General features: G+C 42.4%; 1 protein-coding gene across 2 annotated transcripts in view; it reads left to right on the top strand.

Annotated features, from left to right (window-relative positions):
- The window catches only part of LOC126480792 (proton-coupled amino acid transporter-like protein CG1139), a 318,621-nt gene that overhangs the window by 242,683 nt on the left and 60,046 nt on the right, over window positions 1-15,892 (top strand). Inside the window, exon 1 of one of the 2 annotated variants that reach the window (XM_050104104.1) lies at window positions 15,586-15,711. The exons of the other annotated variant lie outside the window; for it this stretch is intronic. The gene's annotated coding sequence lies outside the window, so the exon portion shown is untranslated. Of the gene's footprint in view, window positions 1-15,585; window positions 15,712-15,892 lie in introns of those variants that run through there. 2 annotated transcript variants of the gene reach the window in all.

Here is a 15,892-nt window from a genome sequence, read left to right as displayed (position 1 = left end):
TCCTTTCATCAATTAAATTCAACATTTCTTCTGTAACCCAAGGGTTTCTACTAGCCCTCGTCTTTTTACCTATTTGATCCTGTGTTGCCTTCACTATTTCATCCCTCAAAGCTACCCATTCTTCTTCTACTGTATTTCTTTCCCCCATTTCTGTCAATTGTTCCCTTATGCTCTCCCTGAAACTCTCTACAACATCTGGTTCTTTCAGTTTATCCAGGTCCCATCTCCTTAAATTCCCACCTTTTTGCAGTTTCTTCAGTTTTAATCTACAGTTCATAACCAATAGATTGTGGTCAGAGTCCACATCTACCCCTGGAAAGGTCTTACAATTTAAAACCTGGTTCCTAAATCTCTGTCTTACCATTATATAATCTATCTGATACCTTTTAGGATCTCCAGGGTTCTTCCATGTATACAACATATAACTCAGTATATTCTACTTTTCCCTATTATCATTTGCTGAAACTCTTTATTTTCGTCTAACGTCCGTTTTATAAAATGCTGAACTTGTTGCTTAATATCATTTGGAGTATCTCTTGGCTATTAAATAACTTCTCGCAGTAAATATCTAATTTATTTGCTGGCTGTCGGTTTCTGCCTTTGTACTTATTTCTGCATTGCACCTTACGAGTTTATGATCACTTGCAGTTCGAATTTAAGAGCGCACTTCATGTCTCATTTCCTTATTATCTGATAAAATCGCGTCAGTTTTTAGTTCTATTTGATTCTTGTGAAGATCAATTCCTATGGTTTTCTTTTAGAGGAATGCCTTGAGGACAAACTTGTTACTCTCAGCACATTCTATTAGCCTACGACATCTGTCACATCCGGTATCATATTCGAAGTTTCTTGCAGAAGAATCTTATTTCTAGTTTTTGCCCTACGTCGCATTATAATCCTATGTTAGCATCTTGTTTTGCGATTTGTTATCCTTTATCTGTAACTGTTTGTATATCTTATACCTCCGCAACAAAATATAAGTTTTTAGTGATTTTCATCGAATACTGTTTTATTTATTTTTAAAATAAGTGTGTATATTCCGTCTGAAATTCCATCAGAACCAGTTTATTTATCATGTTTCTCAAAAGCTCGCATATCACATTAATTACTATTGCTACTACTTTTGTTCATTTAACACCATTTTCTCGCGACTCCACGTGTACCTATCTACGTATCCGTATTTTAAAGTAGACTTGGGATATCAGTAAATCGTTACGCGGAAGATAACTAAAAATGTATTATTCTTAATTAACGACAAGTCGACCCTTTGGAATGACAAGGCGTCAACTAACACCCCATACTTTTCGTGCAAATTGATGACAGTGCTTCATCAACTCATTATTCAGCTGTCTCGTACATTAGTCATTTTTATATGGTCCATGTCAATGTTTGTCAACATGAATTGTTAAGAACGCTTATTTCTTCAGTCTATTTATAAGAGCAAATTTCCTTTTTCTTGTTTATTTTTCTTCCAAAAGTTAAAAATTTACTTGGTGGCTATTTTCCCCGTTGAAATCCTTATGTTTGTTTGGATGATAGGATAATGAAAACTAATAATTATACAGATATTCAGAATACCTAGCATTACTTACAAGAAAAATACACTAATTCAATAACAAAAAAATAGAGTTCCACCTTTTCAATTGTACTCATCCCAACGAATCAAACAAAGCGGTATCCGTTGGAACTTCAGCGCTCTTCCATCTCGGTTAAAGTTCCTCACAGATTGCAGTACGAGTACGTTCTATTTGTAGCAAAAGCCAGATAGAACCTTGTCCCACTAACAACTAATTTTCTTCGATTTTGACTGTTGGAACCTTGTCATCCCAAAGGGTTGAAGTGCTGGTATCATTGGGCGGAAGTCAGCACTTGAGTGACAAGATATCTAGTCCTAGTCGGTTGCCGCCGTCTGACGTCAGACATCAAACGATAATAGTGTATGGTTACTGTTACAGCAGTCCTCTCCTAGAAATCCCTGACCACTTTACGAGCGCTGTAGGAGAAGGTAAGAGTAACGTTTAACGTCTGGTGGATGCCGAAGTCATTAGAGACGAAACCCAGTCTCCGATGTGACTCACATAGTTGCGGCAATCGCCTATGGCGTTTACGTTAAGCTGTTTGGGGAAACAGCAAAAACTTTACATAACAGTATAACAGTTAGTCCAGTCAAAATGCAGATATACCTTGCAAAAGTTGGGGTAGAAGATTTTATTTTTTTAACTCGTTCATATTGTTGGAAAGATTACAAAACCAAGTTTTGCCAACAAAATTTCTCTTGGGAAAACTTTCTGCAGTCAAAAAACTTTACGGACATTTTTCAGTTTTTTCAAAATATCTCAGTTTCATTTGCTCCTATCGCTTTAACGTCTATTTTCTTTTTTAAAGAGCACAAAATTCTCTACAAATTTGATTCTTACCATTATTTTCTACGCCCAGTATCTCATTAAGAGACATACCCACACACACAAAATGAATTGTCTCAGGAAACTGAACTATTATTAGTGCAATAGGCAACCTAATTAGGTAGGTAATTATTCTTGTGTATAAAGGCCACACAGTTGACATTAAAAATAAGTAGCTTTATTACAATTAAAATGCATTGTCAGTTACTAAAAAATGTTGACAGTTGTGGGTGTGTAATACTTGTAATATAGCACTTTAGCACACTTGAGACAGGTATGAGCATCACTTCCAACGTTTTGATGGGCCAGGTTCCTCAGTGTCACCAGAAATACCTTGAGTTACGGATTCAGGGTCTGCACATAGAGTTGATCCCAGATTGACCTTTTCTTTAAACAGCGAGTCAGCCTCAGCAAGTTCGTTGATTTCATCAGCGGTTCCTCAACATCCTCCATAACATCTTCTTCACTGTCTTCACATAAAAATTTTGGCACGTTTTCACAGTTGACCCCAATACATTTCTTGCAAATTGAAGAACATTTCAAACCCGCTTTTCTGCAGGAGCACGCTCCGCCCCAGTTCAGCTTACACGAGCATGGAACAATGTGAAGAAGTGCTTCAGGTGCTGGATGTTAGCTCATTATAACGAATATTGGACCGTGGTCACTGTGATTTCAGCCCCATTTCTCAGGAGGTTTCCAGTTTCCCATCCAACTTTCGACTTGTTGGTAAGTCCGCAACGAATGATGTTGTGCAGCATCTTGTGTAGGTGGCAATCGTGCAAGATTCAGTTTGCTTTTTGTGGCAGACTTGGCGAATAGCTGGTACCGCAAATGGTCTAGTGTGTGGAAACTGCTGACACCTCCACTATACAATGCGATAGTAACCTGTTCTCCTGTTGTTATTATTTCTTCAGGGGTAGCATGTGGTTTATTGAACGTGCAAAGCGCTGAGGTTAGGTGTTAATTTTTCGCAACAATATTGCAACACTTAATTTTTCCTTGACCAAAAAAGCGGATGTTGCATCACATCCGCTAAAGGCGTGAGTGAACAGAATATATTCACTGTCATACTTGTAAGATGCAGTGGAAAACCACTTGTCTTCTGCTTTTCCTCTTCCTGGCTTTAAGAAAAATAAGTTTTCAATGCCTTGCCCCAAACCGGTCATGAGCAAAAGCAGATCAATATCTTCTCCTACAATGACAACACTTCCAAAATCTTTGGTTCTTGAAATGGCAGATGTTACAATCATAACGTCAGCATCTTCTTGTGCCTGGCTTTGAAGCTGTTTCAACTATCATCACATCGTCACCATATTTCTGGAAAAGGCGAGCCTTGACAGTTGGAATATCAGGACGAGGTGATGTGGGTATTTGCTCTAACAGATCGTCCATAGAAAACTGACATTCTTCCGTATTGGTTTCCAGGTAGGCAAATATAGCCTCCATGCCTTCATCTACTTGTGTTGCAGGTCGGTAACCTCGATTCTGTCCAGTAGCTGGAACACGGTGAAAGAACTTTCTGTAGCAAAATCTGTGGTATCACCCATCTGCAGCAACCAAATCATTTACATTTTGAATCCGCTCTATCATTTGTTGACAAAATTCATCACCACGTCGTTTAGCCTGTTCTAATACTGTCGGTTGCACTTCCAGTTTCATTACTTTGTAAACAAAATTTCGTTTGGCATATGGCAATCTTAACTGCTTGGTTAAAATAGTCATCAGAATTCCCTTTTGCAAATAAGAAGCATTTCTCTTTGAAAATGAACTGACCTTTTTCCTGCGATCGACGTAGCACGCCTGTTGGTTCCTGAGGCTGTCGAGGGCTAGCTGCTATCATTCTCTCAATAATGAACTTCTTGTAGCATGCTTCATGCAACATAACTTCACTGAGCGTTTTCAAAAAACGGGTGTGGGCAGATTCCCTGCGTTTAGCACTAAAATCGATATGTGTGCTCTGAGCACTATGGGACTTAACATCTGTGGTCATCAGTTCCCTAGAACTTAGAACTACTTAAACCTAACTAACCTAAGGACATCACACACATCCATCCCTGAGGCAGGATTCGAACCTGCGACCGTAGCAGTCACGCGGTTCCAGACTGAAGTGCCTAGAACTGCACGGCCACAACGGCCGACTTCTTTTTCACATTGCGTCCACCACTCACCACAGTTTTTTCGCAAATGAAACACAAATTTATGTCAGACATACTCATTTTCAGTACCACAACATATACTGAATGGAAGCGACTCCAAACTATAGGACCCTTATTGTTGTGTGCTAATAGCTGTCAGCGCGCTGTGAACAATTACCAGAGATAATCGTCTTCCGCCCGCCAAAAATAAATACGCTTTTGTCCGCTAAAGAACAATTCCTACATACTTTTTCTTATAACTGATCATTAACGTCAATCAACTGCAGAAAATGTACGGCACCAGCATGCAATCGTATTAGATATTGTAACATAAATAAACTTCACGCAATCCGACGTGAATGTGTTCGTAGTTACTGAATATGAAGCTGTTTGTCCTGGCCCTGCAGCAGAGTGAGATGGTAAATGCCAATGAATAACATGATGAGTAATATGTTTATACTATACAAATAGAAACTGAAATAACAGTGTTCAAAAATTAGGTAATTTGCCACTTTGCTCGAAATTTGAAAAATTGGTATTTTTTGACACGCTGTAGTGCCTTAGATACTGGGAGTAGAAAAAAATGGTAAAAATCAAATTTGTAGACAATTTTGTGCTCTTTAAAAAAGAAAATAGACGTTAAAGCGATAGGAGCAAATGAAACTGAGATATTTTGAAAAAACTGAAAAAGTCCGAAATTTTCGAAGTTTTTTGACTGCAGGGAGTTTTCCCAAGAGAAATTTTGTTGGCAAAACTTGGTTTTCTAACCTTTCCAACAATATGAACGATTTAAAAAAATAAAATCTTCTACCCCACCTTTTGCAAGGTACAGGCTTTTTTCTGACAGTTTCACTGGACTAAGTAGCCAGAGTACGACTGCAATGACTTAACCACTGTGGCACCTAGCTCAATTACATTTATATGTACGTATTGGTTGAAAGTTACGCAATCTCAGTCTTGTTCTTGTTTCATGCGACTCATTCAGTGGAGAGGAAAAGCCCTAAAACCACTGCAGCTAGTATATGTTTCGAACAAACCAACTATTGAACGAAAAGTGTGACAAACGCTGAGACTGAAATTCATCCGCTGGAAAAATTTTTCAGCTAATCAGCGGAAAATGCAATACTCTTTGTAATTTTCTCACTCTATGAATTTTGGAAAAAATATTTAGTTGCAAATTATCTGCTCGTTTCTTGCTATGTTGTTCTTCATAGCACTACTTGTGATTTATGCCGAAGACGGATACCTTTGCGTTTTGTCGTGTACTAGCCGACAAGCCCGGTATTGCCATTGTATCCGCTTTGCCAATTTTCTATTAGAAACTAAAACAAAAAAATGAACTGCGTCAGTGGTGTGATATCGAAAAATTGAAATTCTGTACGCTTTGCGTAGATGCTTCTCGTGTCTGCAACGCAATTTTGTAAACGTCTCTATAAGTCTGTAGACGGCTATTGTTTTCGCCTACAGCCGTTTGCGCTTCGCAGCTCGAATCTGTCAAAAGCGCTGCCATATGTGAGGGATTTCCTTAAGGTGACTTGACTGTAGCAGTAAAGGATAAATGTATTAAAACTTCATGCATGATGTGGCATTTTATCACGCATCTCAGAGTTTATGACGTCATATCTCTTGAACCGTGTGTCGCACAGTGATATATATGTTTAAGTACATTCAGCGGTATATGAATATACTGCCTGAAGAAGGTTTAGTGCATAGAGTCGTTACCAAACAAGCAATAATTATGAACGTCATGATCACTGCGGCACGTTTTCACGCTTCTCAATGTTTATGATCCCGGCATTTGTGTGGAGCGATTTGGGGAATAACGGAGAACCTAAGTCTAGATGGCTGAACGAGGATTTGAACTAACATCATAAATGATAAAATTTTGTAGGTACAGGCAGTCTGCAAAATTTTGCTGCGAATATAGTTAGTAACACAGAAGTAATACATTTAACCGTAATACAAGTTCGGCAGTTTCTCACGCATCTCACCGGTTATGATGTCATATCTCCTGATTTATGATACGCAGATGGTTCTTACCTCCACAGCGATAGTTGCGTTATAGTAAGGGATATGTGAACCAAGTTTACGTGAAGTTGTCTAGGGTTTAGGAGGGGTTGTGGAACTTACAAACATTCATACATCCATTTTCACAATATGTACGCGACGGACCCGTTTTCAAACTAACCATCCCGACATTTGTGTGGAGCGATTTAGGAGAATAACGGAGAACCTAAGTCTAGATGGCTGAACGAGGATTTGAACCAACGTCCTCCCGAATGCGACTCCTGTTTGCTAACAATCGCGCTACTACACACGGTAGTTTATTCAGTCAGACTGATGACGGCACGAGATGCAATGAGAATTGAAGTCCGACAGCAGAGAAGCGTGCCTAAACTCAGTTTCCGAGTAGACAATCGACGAAAAACAGATCATTTCGTATATTAACTGCCCAACTATAGCTGCTCAAGTCCCAAAGTATCTCGAAACGGATTAAAAGTTCTTCGGGAACAATCGTGAACCAAAGTTCGGCACTGAAGCTCACTGATTTCTAGTAGGCCCGACTGTGGTCGAAATTTTCTGAAGTATGTTGTTACGGATCATCGAAGAACTTGGAGAAAATTTCTCAGTATGACAGCACTCGAGCAAACTTCTATTAGTGTTAGAAATCAACGAACATTTTTATCAACGAAACTTGTGGCCATAATTCGCCCATAGTACCACACAAACTAAAGTCACATGTACCCGACGAACCGCGGGTCTCATTGCACTGTCGTTTGAAAACACTGTAATGGTTCAGATAGCTCTGAGCACTATGGGACTTAAAATCAGTCCCCTAGAACTTAGAACTACCTAAACGTAACTAATATAAGGACAGCACACAACACCCAGTCATCACGAGGCAGAGAAAATCCCCGACCCCGCCGGGAATCGAACCCGGGAACCCGGGCGCGGGAAGCGAGAACGCTACCGCACGACCACGAGCTGCGGACGAAAACACTGTAATGAAGTTGAATCCGCGTAATGTGTGAAACTACCAGAGACATATACTTCTATTTGTAGACAATGAGCAATCACTGCAATAAGCGTGAGTGATGGTACTTTCACACACGAAAACTAGGAGGGTTGCTTCCACAAATTGAAATAGATTCTTTCTCTCTGTATTGTCGAAATGAGCTAATGTTGCATTTCAATCCTGATTTCGAGCCGATAAGAGACTGTTAACCTTGTTCCATCTCCTCCCATTCTTCATAACATCTACAGTTATACTCCGCAAACCATCTTTTTTGTGATGCGCAACAGCTCTCTCTGACGAGCATCTTCCTCAAACTCTTGTATTTAATAAACAAAAATGTGACAAAAGCGCTGTTTCTCTGTGGATTTTCTCTACGATCCTGCCTGGATAGGGTCCAAGATTGACTACTAATACTGAATAATGGGCTAAACAGGAGTTACAGGGCCTTTTTGCAATGAATATCCGTCTGGCAACTGCCCGTCGTACAACTTCTTTTATATGGTCTTTCCACCAAAGGTCGTTAGGATTGATTAGTCTCTCGTATTTTACAGTTTTTAATATTTTCATTGATTTATCGAGAAATTTGTGGTCTGCCGTGTGTCTTTCTGCAACACCTTCCATATTGACGTTCAACTGCCTAACATTTATCCTCTGCAGATCTTCCTGCAAAACATTGTCCGCGATCAGTCTTCTGATTATGTTCTGTATGGGACACGGCATTGAGCTCAAGTATGTTACCGATTGTAATTCCTTTGAGTCTCTTTGGCGTATCAACGTGCATAACCAATAAGTGGTAATGACGCAGCAGAAAGGTGTCTGATTCTGCGAAGATGTAGAAAGTGCGGGAATAGTGGAAAACCAGTTCGTATGCTGCAAGAAATAGGTGTACAAGGAAAATCCGGTGCTGGGCGACGACCACCACAATCCGTTCGTTGTCCCACTTACGAGAAAAGTAATGCAGGGGTCAACAATAAACAAAGACGATGAATACGACATGTTCGAGGTGTCCCTACGGTCAGAAGTAGAGACTTAACGGAGTCTTACTGAGATCACTGTGCTATGATGCACGGCTTTCTCTCACGGGTAGAACCCAGTGCGCAATATTGTGACGAAATGTGTTCCGTATGGCGCTAACGGAATTTTCTTTTGTAATAGCAATGTAAACGTACCTTTGGAAGGGGGATACTCTCTGGGTAAGCTAGTAATAAGAACGTTATGATGTTTCTTTTATAGTTTTTACGGTTATCCGGTTTCCTCAGCAAATTTCGAAACTGGTATTTTTTGTCTCCGACAATGGCATTTTAAATACAATGTTATTACTTTGTTTCCAGAGCCGCTGGGAATAGTTTTGGTGTTACAGAAGCTCCTTGCTTGACCCCTCTTTCCTTGTCTCACAGCCTCACTATTTATCAATGGACAAAAAAAGATTACGCACATTAACCGTACTGAAAACGTAATCTCCTCCAACGGCTACGGGACGTTTCGTTGATATTACAACACAACCTGCCCTCTGCCACACGTTTGCGATGATTTGCAGGGCATACATGTAAATTAGTCTGCCTCTCAGAGTCAACGACAGTAGATCCAGATGGATATTAGAAGTATCTCCATTTGAGGCACCGTTACAGCGAAGGAGTAATTGAGGATGAGAAGACCATTCAAAGAAGAACTGCACTTTACGTCACGCGGTATCGTTCTGGCAGCACAATAGCGTCGTTAAGATGCTTAACCCAAACGCAATTCCAGACGCAATAAGAGAAGTATTGTGTAGCGTAGAGAGGAGTAGGTTGAAATACCCAAAGCACACGTTTCAGTGAGAGTCAAGCAACAAATTACTTGTGAAAATTTTATTTGCCCGGCTGTGAGGATATTGCTAATGACGGAAGACAATTTTTTTTCATTTCTTCTCTTTTGCTTGCTAATTTACTCTGTAAGTATATCTCCGACGGTTTAGAATATTTTAGTTTTGTTCTATAGTACGAAATATATATTTTTTGCTTTATTTATACTACTATATGAATTTCTTTTTCATTGAATATGCAGAAATTTCAGCGTATGTCTGATCTTCTTCCACATTTGTGAAATGCGCTGTGTAATACTATACATAATAGGCAAAACTGATATATGAATTACGATGGGAGAGCGATATCGATAGTTGCAGTCGAACGGTGTCAGTCAAATGATGTGCTGTGGTGATTGAAGCGTGTACGTTCCGTAATCGTGCGAGACAGAAACACATCAAAATTTATGGCTGCGTTCTTATTTTGCGGTCACAGTTAGAATCTAATTTCGACGTGAATGTCTTGAAAGAAAACGTAGGACTGAATACTGCGAACTTTTTGAAGTACTATAAAGAGCAACGACAATGTACCCGCGAATGGACAGTGATTGTCGTGGTTAGAACCGAACTGTTTGCACTTAACTGAGTTCCACGAATTAATGAACTTTAAAATACTGACCTCAACGAGCTGCCGCACGTGTTGAAACATTGACTATCGCCGCGGAAGCTTTCAAACTCGTTAATTCGTGAGAAGGGTGAATTCATGATTGCTAAAAGCGGATGGGCCGTAGTTTCGCGATCGGCAAGTCAAACTGAATTTCATACTATTTTAAAATTATTTACGGGACATTGATCACAGAATCGTGTGTGTAAGGAACGTCGTAATCCCACTCATTCGAACTTGGATGTGAACAGAAATAACAACGTGTAACTGTCCTAAGAGCAAAGAAATGATACGGAGTATAACATTACCACCTGGGGAATCATACTCCCAGGAATAGAACGAATCCGAGGCAATTTCATGACTGATGGGGCTATAAAACTTATGCCTCCAGCATCAACCAGCCGCCGTTGACGTCAAATAGCAACGAGCACAGATAAGATGCAACGCCAAGCATTCTGCCTTTATAAAGAGCCAAAGCGTCTCGTGTAGTTTCCACTATAATTTCTTTCTCATTTGTGACAAATTTTTCAAAATAATTTTCTTCCTTAAAAATAAAATTAATTTCAATGAAGTTTATTTTGAAATGTGTTAACATTGTTGATTCCACGATTAACATCAGTCAATTTCATTTGCTATGATTGGTGCATAGGTCTGTAGAGTTTTTTCATAAGTCTAATAAACACAATTGATGCAAATAACAGACTTTCATCATCAATAACACATTATTCTTCAAATTTACAAAGTCTGCTAACGCTGGGGTAACTTTTCGATTCCGCGGAATGGAGAAATCATACGGTTTTGAGGCGAAGAACTCGTCGAGCCGTAAACAGGGCGCGCATTTGCATTCGGAGAGGATGCTCGTTGAAGGTTCTTCGACAGACGGTGGAAAAGATGAAAATCTGAGGGCGCAATAGCAGGTGAATAAGATGGGGGTGGAATGACTTCCCAAACCTGTTCCTGTAGTGTTCTTTGTCAGTCTAGCAGCTGAAAGCAGCTACATATCATCGATATGCTGTGCCCACCATGTGCAGCAGTCCGTCGATTCGTCCAGCCAGCTTCCTGCAAGACCACAGTGCGACCCTGTTCAAATGTCTGAAGCTGTTCAAGAGGTGTACATAGTCGTCGATGGAGCATGTTTGTATCCTAGAATGAAGGTTGCTAGCACTGTTCACCTCTAAACTTAGCATAGCTACTGCCTGCAGAGCCAAAACAGTGGGTGCACGGAGAGGACTCCCACCGATGGTAAATGAACCACTAACACTACAGCCCCACGTGCCACAGAATACATTCCTTGAGGGTCTTGCATATCTTCTGACAGTGTGTCTGTTTAAAACAGTCTGCAGTCGACTGTTATTTCAGTAGACCTGTGCTACCCCATTTTATCCTTAATCCACCATCGCTTCATATCTACATCCTTGTGGTCATAGAGACACGAATTAAGCCTACAGTAGAAAATGAATCTGATACTCTAGGGACGGCGACGGCCGGAAGTAGGGTAGTAGGCACTCGTTTCAGAACCATACAGTGGAACGCGGTTCCACTTTTCCACAAACCGCCTAAAACCATAGTGGCCAGTGTCGCTAATCCGCCGTGCGGGTATCCCAGTCTGGCCCACCTCCTTGTCTAGAAAGCTAGTGGGCTGCGCATTACGCGAGTCCCACAAAAGAATGAAGTCAACCTTATGTAATAAAAGGATATAATCCAGCCCATGGCTGCCAGTGCGTCAGCTATAGTATTCTCATTTTCTACAATTTGCGAATATAACAGGAGAAGACGGTGGAGATATGCTACGTACAAGGTGACAAAAGTCATGGGCTACCTCCTAATATCCTGTCACACCTCCTTCTGCCCGGCTTAGTGCAGCAAGACAAAGTGGCATCGACTCAACAAGTCACTGGAAGTCACTTGCAAAAATAATGAGCCATGCTGCCTTTATAGCCGTCCATAATTACGAACGTGTTGCCGGTGCAGGATTCTGTGCACGAACTGTGCTTTCGATTATGTCTCATAAATGTTCGATTGAGATTCATGTCGGACGATCTGGGAGGCCAAATCATTCGCCTGAAGCGTCGGAAAAGTTCTTCAAACCAATCGCGAACAACTGTGGTCCAGTGACATGGAACGTTGTGATCTGTGAAAATTTCATCGATGTTTGGGAACATTAAGTCTATGAATAACTGCAAATGGTCTCTAAGCAGCCGAAAATAACCGTTACCAGTCAGTGATCGGTTCAGTTGGATCACAAGGCCCAGTCCTTAGCATGTAAACAGAGCCCACGCTATTACAAAGCCGCCACTAGCTTGCACAGTGCCTTGCTGACAACTTGCGTAAACAGAAGTAATAATCGGCGTTCCCCAAGGAACTGCTCTAGGCCCTCTATTGTTCCTCATCTATATTAAGGACATAGGAGACAATCTGAGTAGCCGTCTTAAATTGTTTGCAGGTGATGGTGTCATTTACCGTCTTGTAAAGTCATCAGATGATCAAAACGACTTGCAAAATGATTTAGATAAGATATCTGTATGGTGCGAAAAGTGGCAATTGACCCTGACTAAAGAAAAGTGTGAAGTTATTCACATGAGTACTAAAAGAAATCAGCTAAATTTCGATTACGCGATAAGTCACACAAATATGAGGGCTGTAAATTCAACTAAATACTTAGGAATTACAATAACAAATAACCTAAACTGCAACGATCACATAGATAATATTGTGGGTAGAGCAAACCAAAGACTGCGATTCATTGGCAGAAAACTTAGAAGGTGCAGCAGGTCTACCAGAGAGATTGCTTACACTACGCTTGTCCGCCCTATCTAGAGTATTGCTGTGCGGTGTGGGATGCGCATCAGGTGGGACTGACGGATGACATCGAAAAAGCACAAAGAAGGCAGCTCGTTTTGTATTATCGCGAAATAGGGGAGATAGTGTCACAGACATGATACGTGAATTGGAGTGGCAATCACTAAAACAAAGGCTTTTTCGTTGCGACGGGATCTTATCATGAAATTTCAATTACCAGTTTTCTCCTCCGATTGCGAAAACATTCTGATTTGCACCCACCTACATAGAAAGAAATGATCATCACGATAAAATAAGAGAATTCAGGGCTCGCACAGCAAAATTTAAGTGCTCGTTTTTCCACGTGCCGTTCGAGAGTGGAATGGTAGAGAGACAGCATGAAGGTGGTTCATTGAACCCTCTGCAAGGCACTTTATTGTGAATAGCAGAGTAATCACATAGATGTAGATGTAGATGGCTTCGTGGGGTCTGCACCATAGTTGCTGCCTACCATCAGCTCTTACCAACTGAAACAGAATCTCATCTGACAACGCCACGGTTTTCCAGTCGTTTAGGGTCCAACCGACATGGTCACGTTCCTAGAAAAAGGCGCTGCAGTCGATGTCGTGCTGTTAGCAAAGGCACTCGTGTCGATGTTTTGCTGCCTTAACCCCAAAATGCGTTGCACTGTCCTAACGGGTACGTTCGTCGTACGTCCAATATCGATTTCTCGATTATTTCACCTATTCGCTCTCGGTCGTTAGGTGAGGGCCGTCGGCCACTGCGTTGTCCGTGGTGAGAGGTAATGCCTAAAATCTGGTGTTTCGGCACACTCGTAACTCCGTGGATCTTGGAATATTGAATTCCCTAACGATTTCCGAAATTCTTTTAATTCACACCGTGCAGTCATAATCACGTCGTAAATCTTTCCGCCTTTTCATCTGAGAACAAATGACAGCTCCGCTTATTTATTGACCCTTTATACGCTGTGTATGCAATGCTACCGCTGTCTGTATATATGCATATCGCTATCCAACTCAGTGTTACACTACTGGCCATTAAAATTGCTGCACCACGAAGATGACGTGCTACAGACGCGAAATTTAACCGACAGGAAGAAGATGCTGTGATATGCAAATGATTAGCTTTTCAGAGCATTCACACAAGGTTGGCGCCGGTGGCGACACCTACAACGTGCTGACATGAGGAAAGTTTCCAACAGATTTCTCATACAAACAGCAGTTGACCGGCGTTGCCTGGTGAAACGTTGTTGTGATGCCTCGTGTAAGGAGGAGAAATGCGTACCATCACGTTTCCGACTATGATAAAGGTCGGCTTGTAGCCTATCGCGATTGCGGTTTATCATCGCGACATTGCTGCGCGCATTGGTCGAGATCCAATGACTGTTAGCAGAATATGGAATCGGTGGGTTCAGGAGGGTAATACGGAACGCCGTGCTGGATCCCAACGGCCTCGTATCAATAGCAGTCGAGATGACAGGCATCTTAGGCGCATGGCTGTAACGGATCGTGCAGCCACGTCTCCATCAACAGATGGGGACGTTTGCAAGACAACAACCATCTTCACGAACAGTTCGACGACGTTTGCAGCGGCATGGACTATCAGCTCGGAGACCATGGCTGCGGTTACCCATGACGCTGCATCACAGAGAAGAGCGCCTGCGATGGTGTACTCAACGACGACCCTGGGTGCACGAATGGCATAACGTCATTTTTTCGGATGAATCCAGGTTCTGTTTACAGAATCATGAAGGTCACATCTGTGTCTGGCGACATTGCGGTGAACGCACATTGGAAGCGTGTATTCGTCATCGCCATACTGGCGTGATGGTGGGGTGCCATTGGTTACACGTTTCGGTCATCTGTTGTTCGCACTGACGGCACTTTGAACAGTGGACGTTACATTTCAGATGTGTTACGACCCGTGGCTCTATCTTTCATTCGAGCCCTGCGAAACCCTACATTTCAGCAGGATAATGCACGACCGCATGTTGTAGGTCCTGTACGGGCCTTTCTGGGTACAGAAAATATTCGACTGCTGCCCTGGCCAGCACATTCTCCAGATCTCTCACCAACTGAAAACGTCTGGTCAATGGTGGCCGAGCAACTGGCTCGTCACAATACTCTTGATGAACAGTGGTATCGTGTTGAAGCTGCATAGGCAGCTGTACCTGCACACGCCATCCAGGCTCTGTTTGACTCAATGCCCAGGCGTATCAAGGCCGTTATTACGGCCAGAGGTGGTTATTCTGGATGTATGCACCCAAATTGCGTGAAAATATAATCACATGTCACTTCTAGTATAATGTATTTGTCCAATGAATACCCGTTTATCATCTGCATTCCTTCTTGGTGTAGCAATTTTAATGGTCAGTAGCGTATGTTGCGCCATAAAGCATCAGCTTGCTTTCGCAGTACACGTACAAACCTCGCGAATTACTGCCGGTCTTCATGTTTGGTGAGTCGTTGCGAATGTGTGTGATCGGTCATTGAAAGAGGTACTTCTACGTAGAGAAACGAACACACAACGAATGGTTTTCGCTCGCGGGCCGTGATCCTAGTTAATCCCGCGACCCCCGCGCAGTCAGGAAGCGAGCATCCGCAGCCTTGGCGAAGCGCAGGAAACTGCGAAAGCGGAAAGTTCCTCGCGGTGACTCTTCCAGGTAGAGGGCCACCTCGCGCGCCAGAGACGCGGCGATCGCCGGCCACCGCGTCACGGGCGATATCGCAGGTGGTGGGGGGTGGGTGGGCGCGTAAGGTAGCCGCCGCGCTTAATAGCGGCGACGGACGCTGGCCGGCACAGTCCCGCTCTCCGCCGCGACGCCTGCACATCCGGAGGACGTGACCCAAGTGCTTACTTATCACTGCCGGCGCTGCCATTCATCCAGGACCAGTCAGCCACGGGAGCGGCAGCAGGTGAGTCGGAGAACGCGAGGAGATCCCTGCACCGGTACCGTATCCAGGGGAATCTGTGTACGTGAGTCCAGTGCCAACAATGTGACTCATTACAGCGGAGTGAGGGTGCTCCCCGAAAACTGTGGGAAGAAGTCGGGTAAGGCATTCGGTCACAATGCCAGAAATACAAAATAGAGGAAAG

This window comes from Schistocerca serialis, chromosome 5 (genome assembly GCF_023864345.2).
Source record: "Schistocerca serialis cubense isolate TAMUIC-IGC-003099 chromosome 5, iqSchSeri2.2, whole genome shotgun sequence".
Classification (NCBI taxonomy): domain Eukaryota; kingdom Metazoa; phylum Arthropoda; class Insecta; order Orthoptera; family Acrididae; genus Schistocerca; species Schistocerca serialis.
Note: the sequence above shows the minus strand (reverse complement) of the source record. Positions and strands in the feature narration are given on the sequence as shown.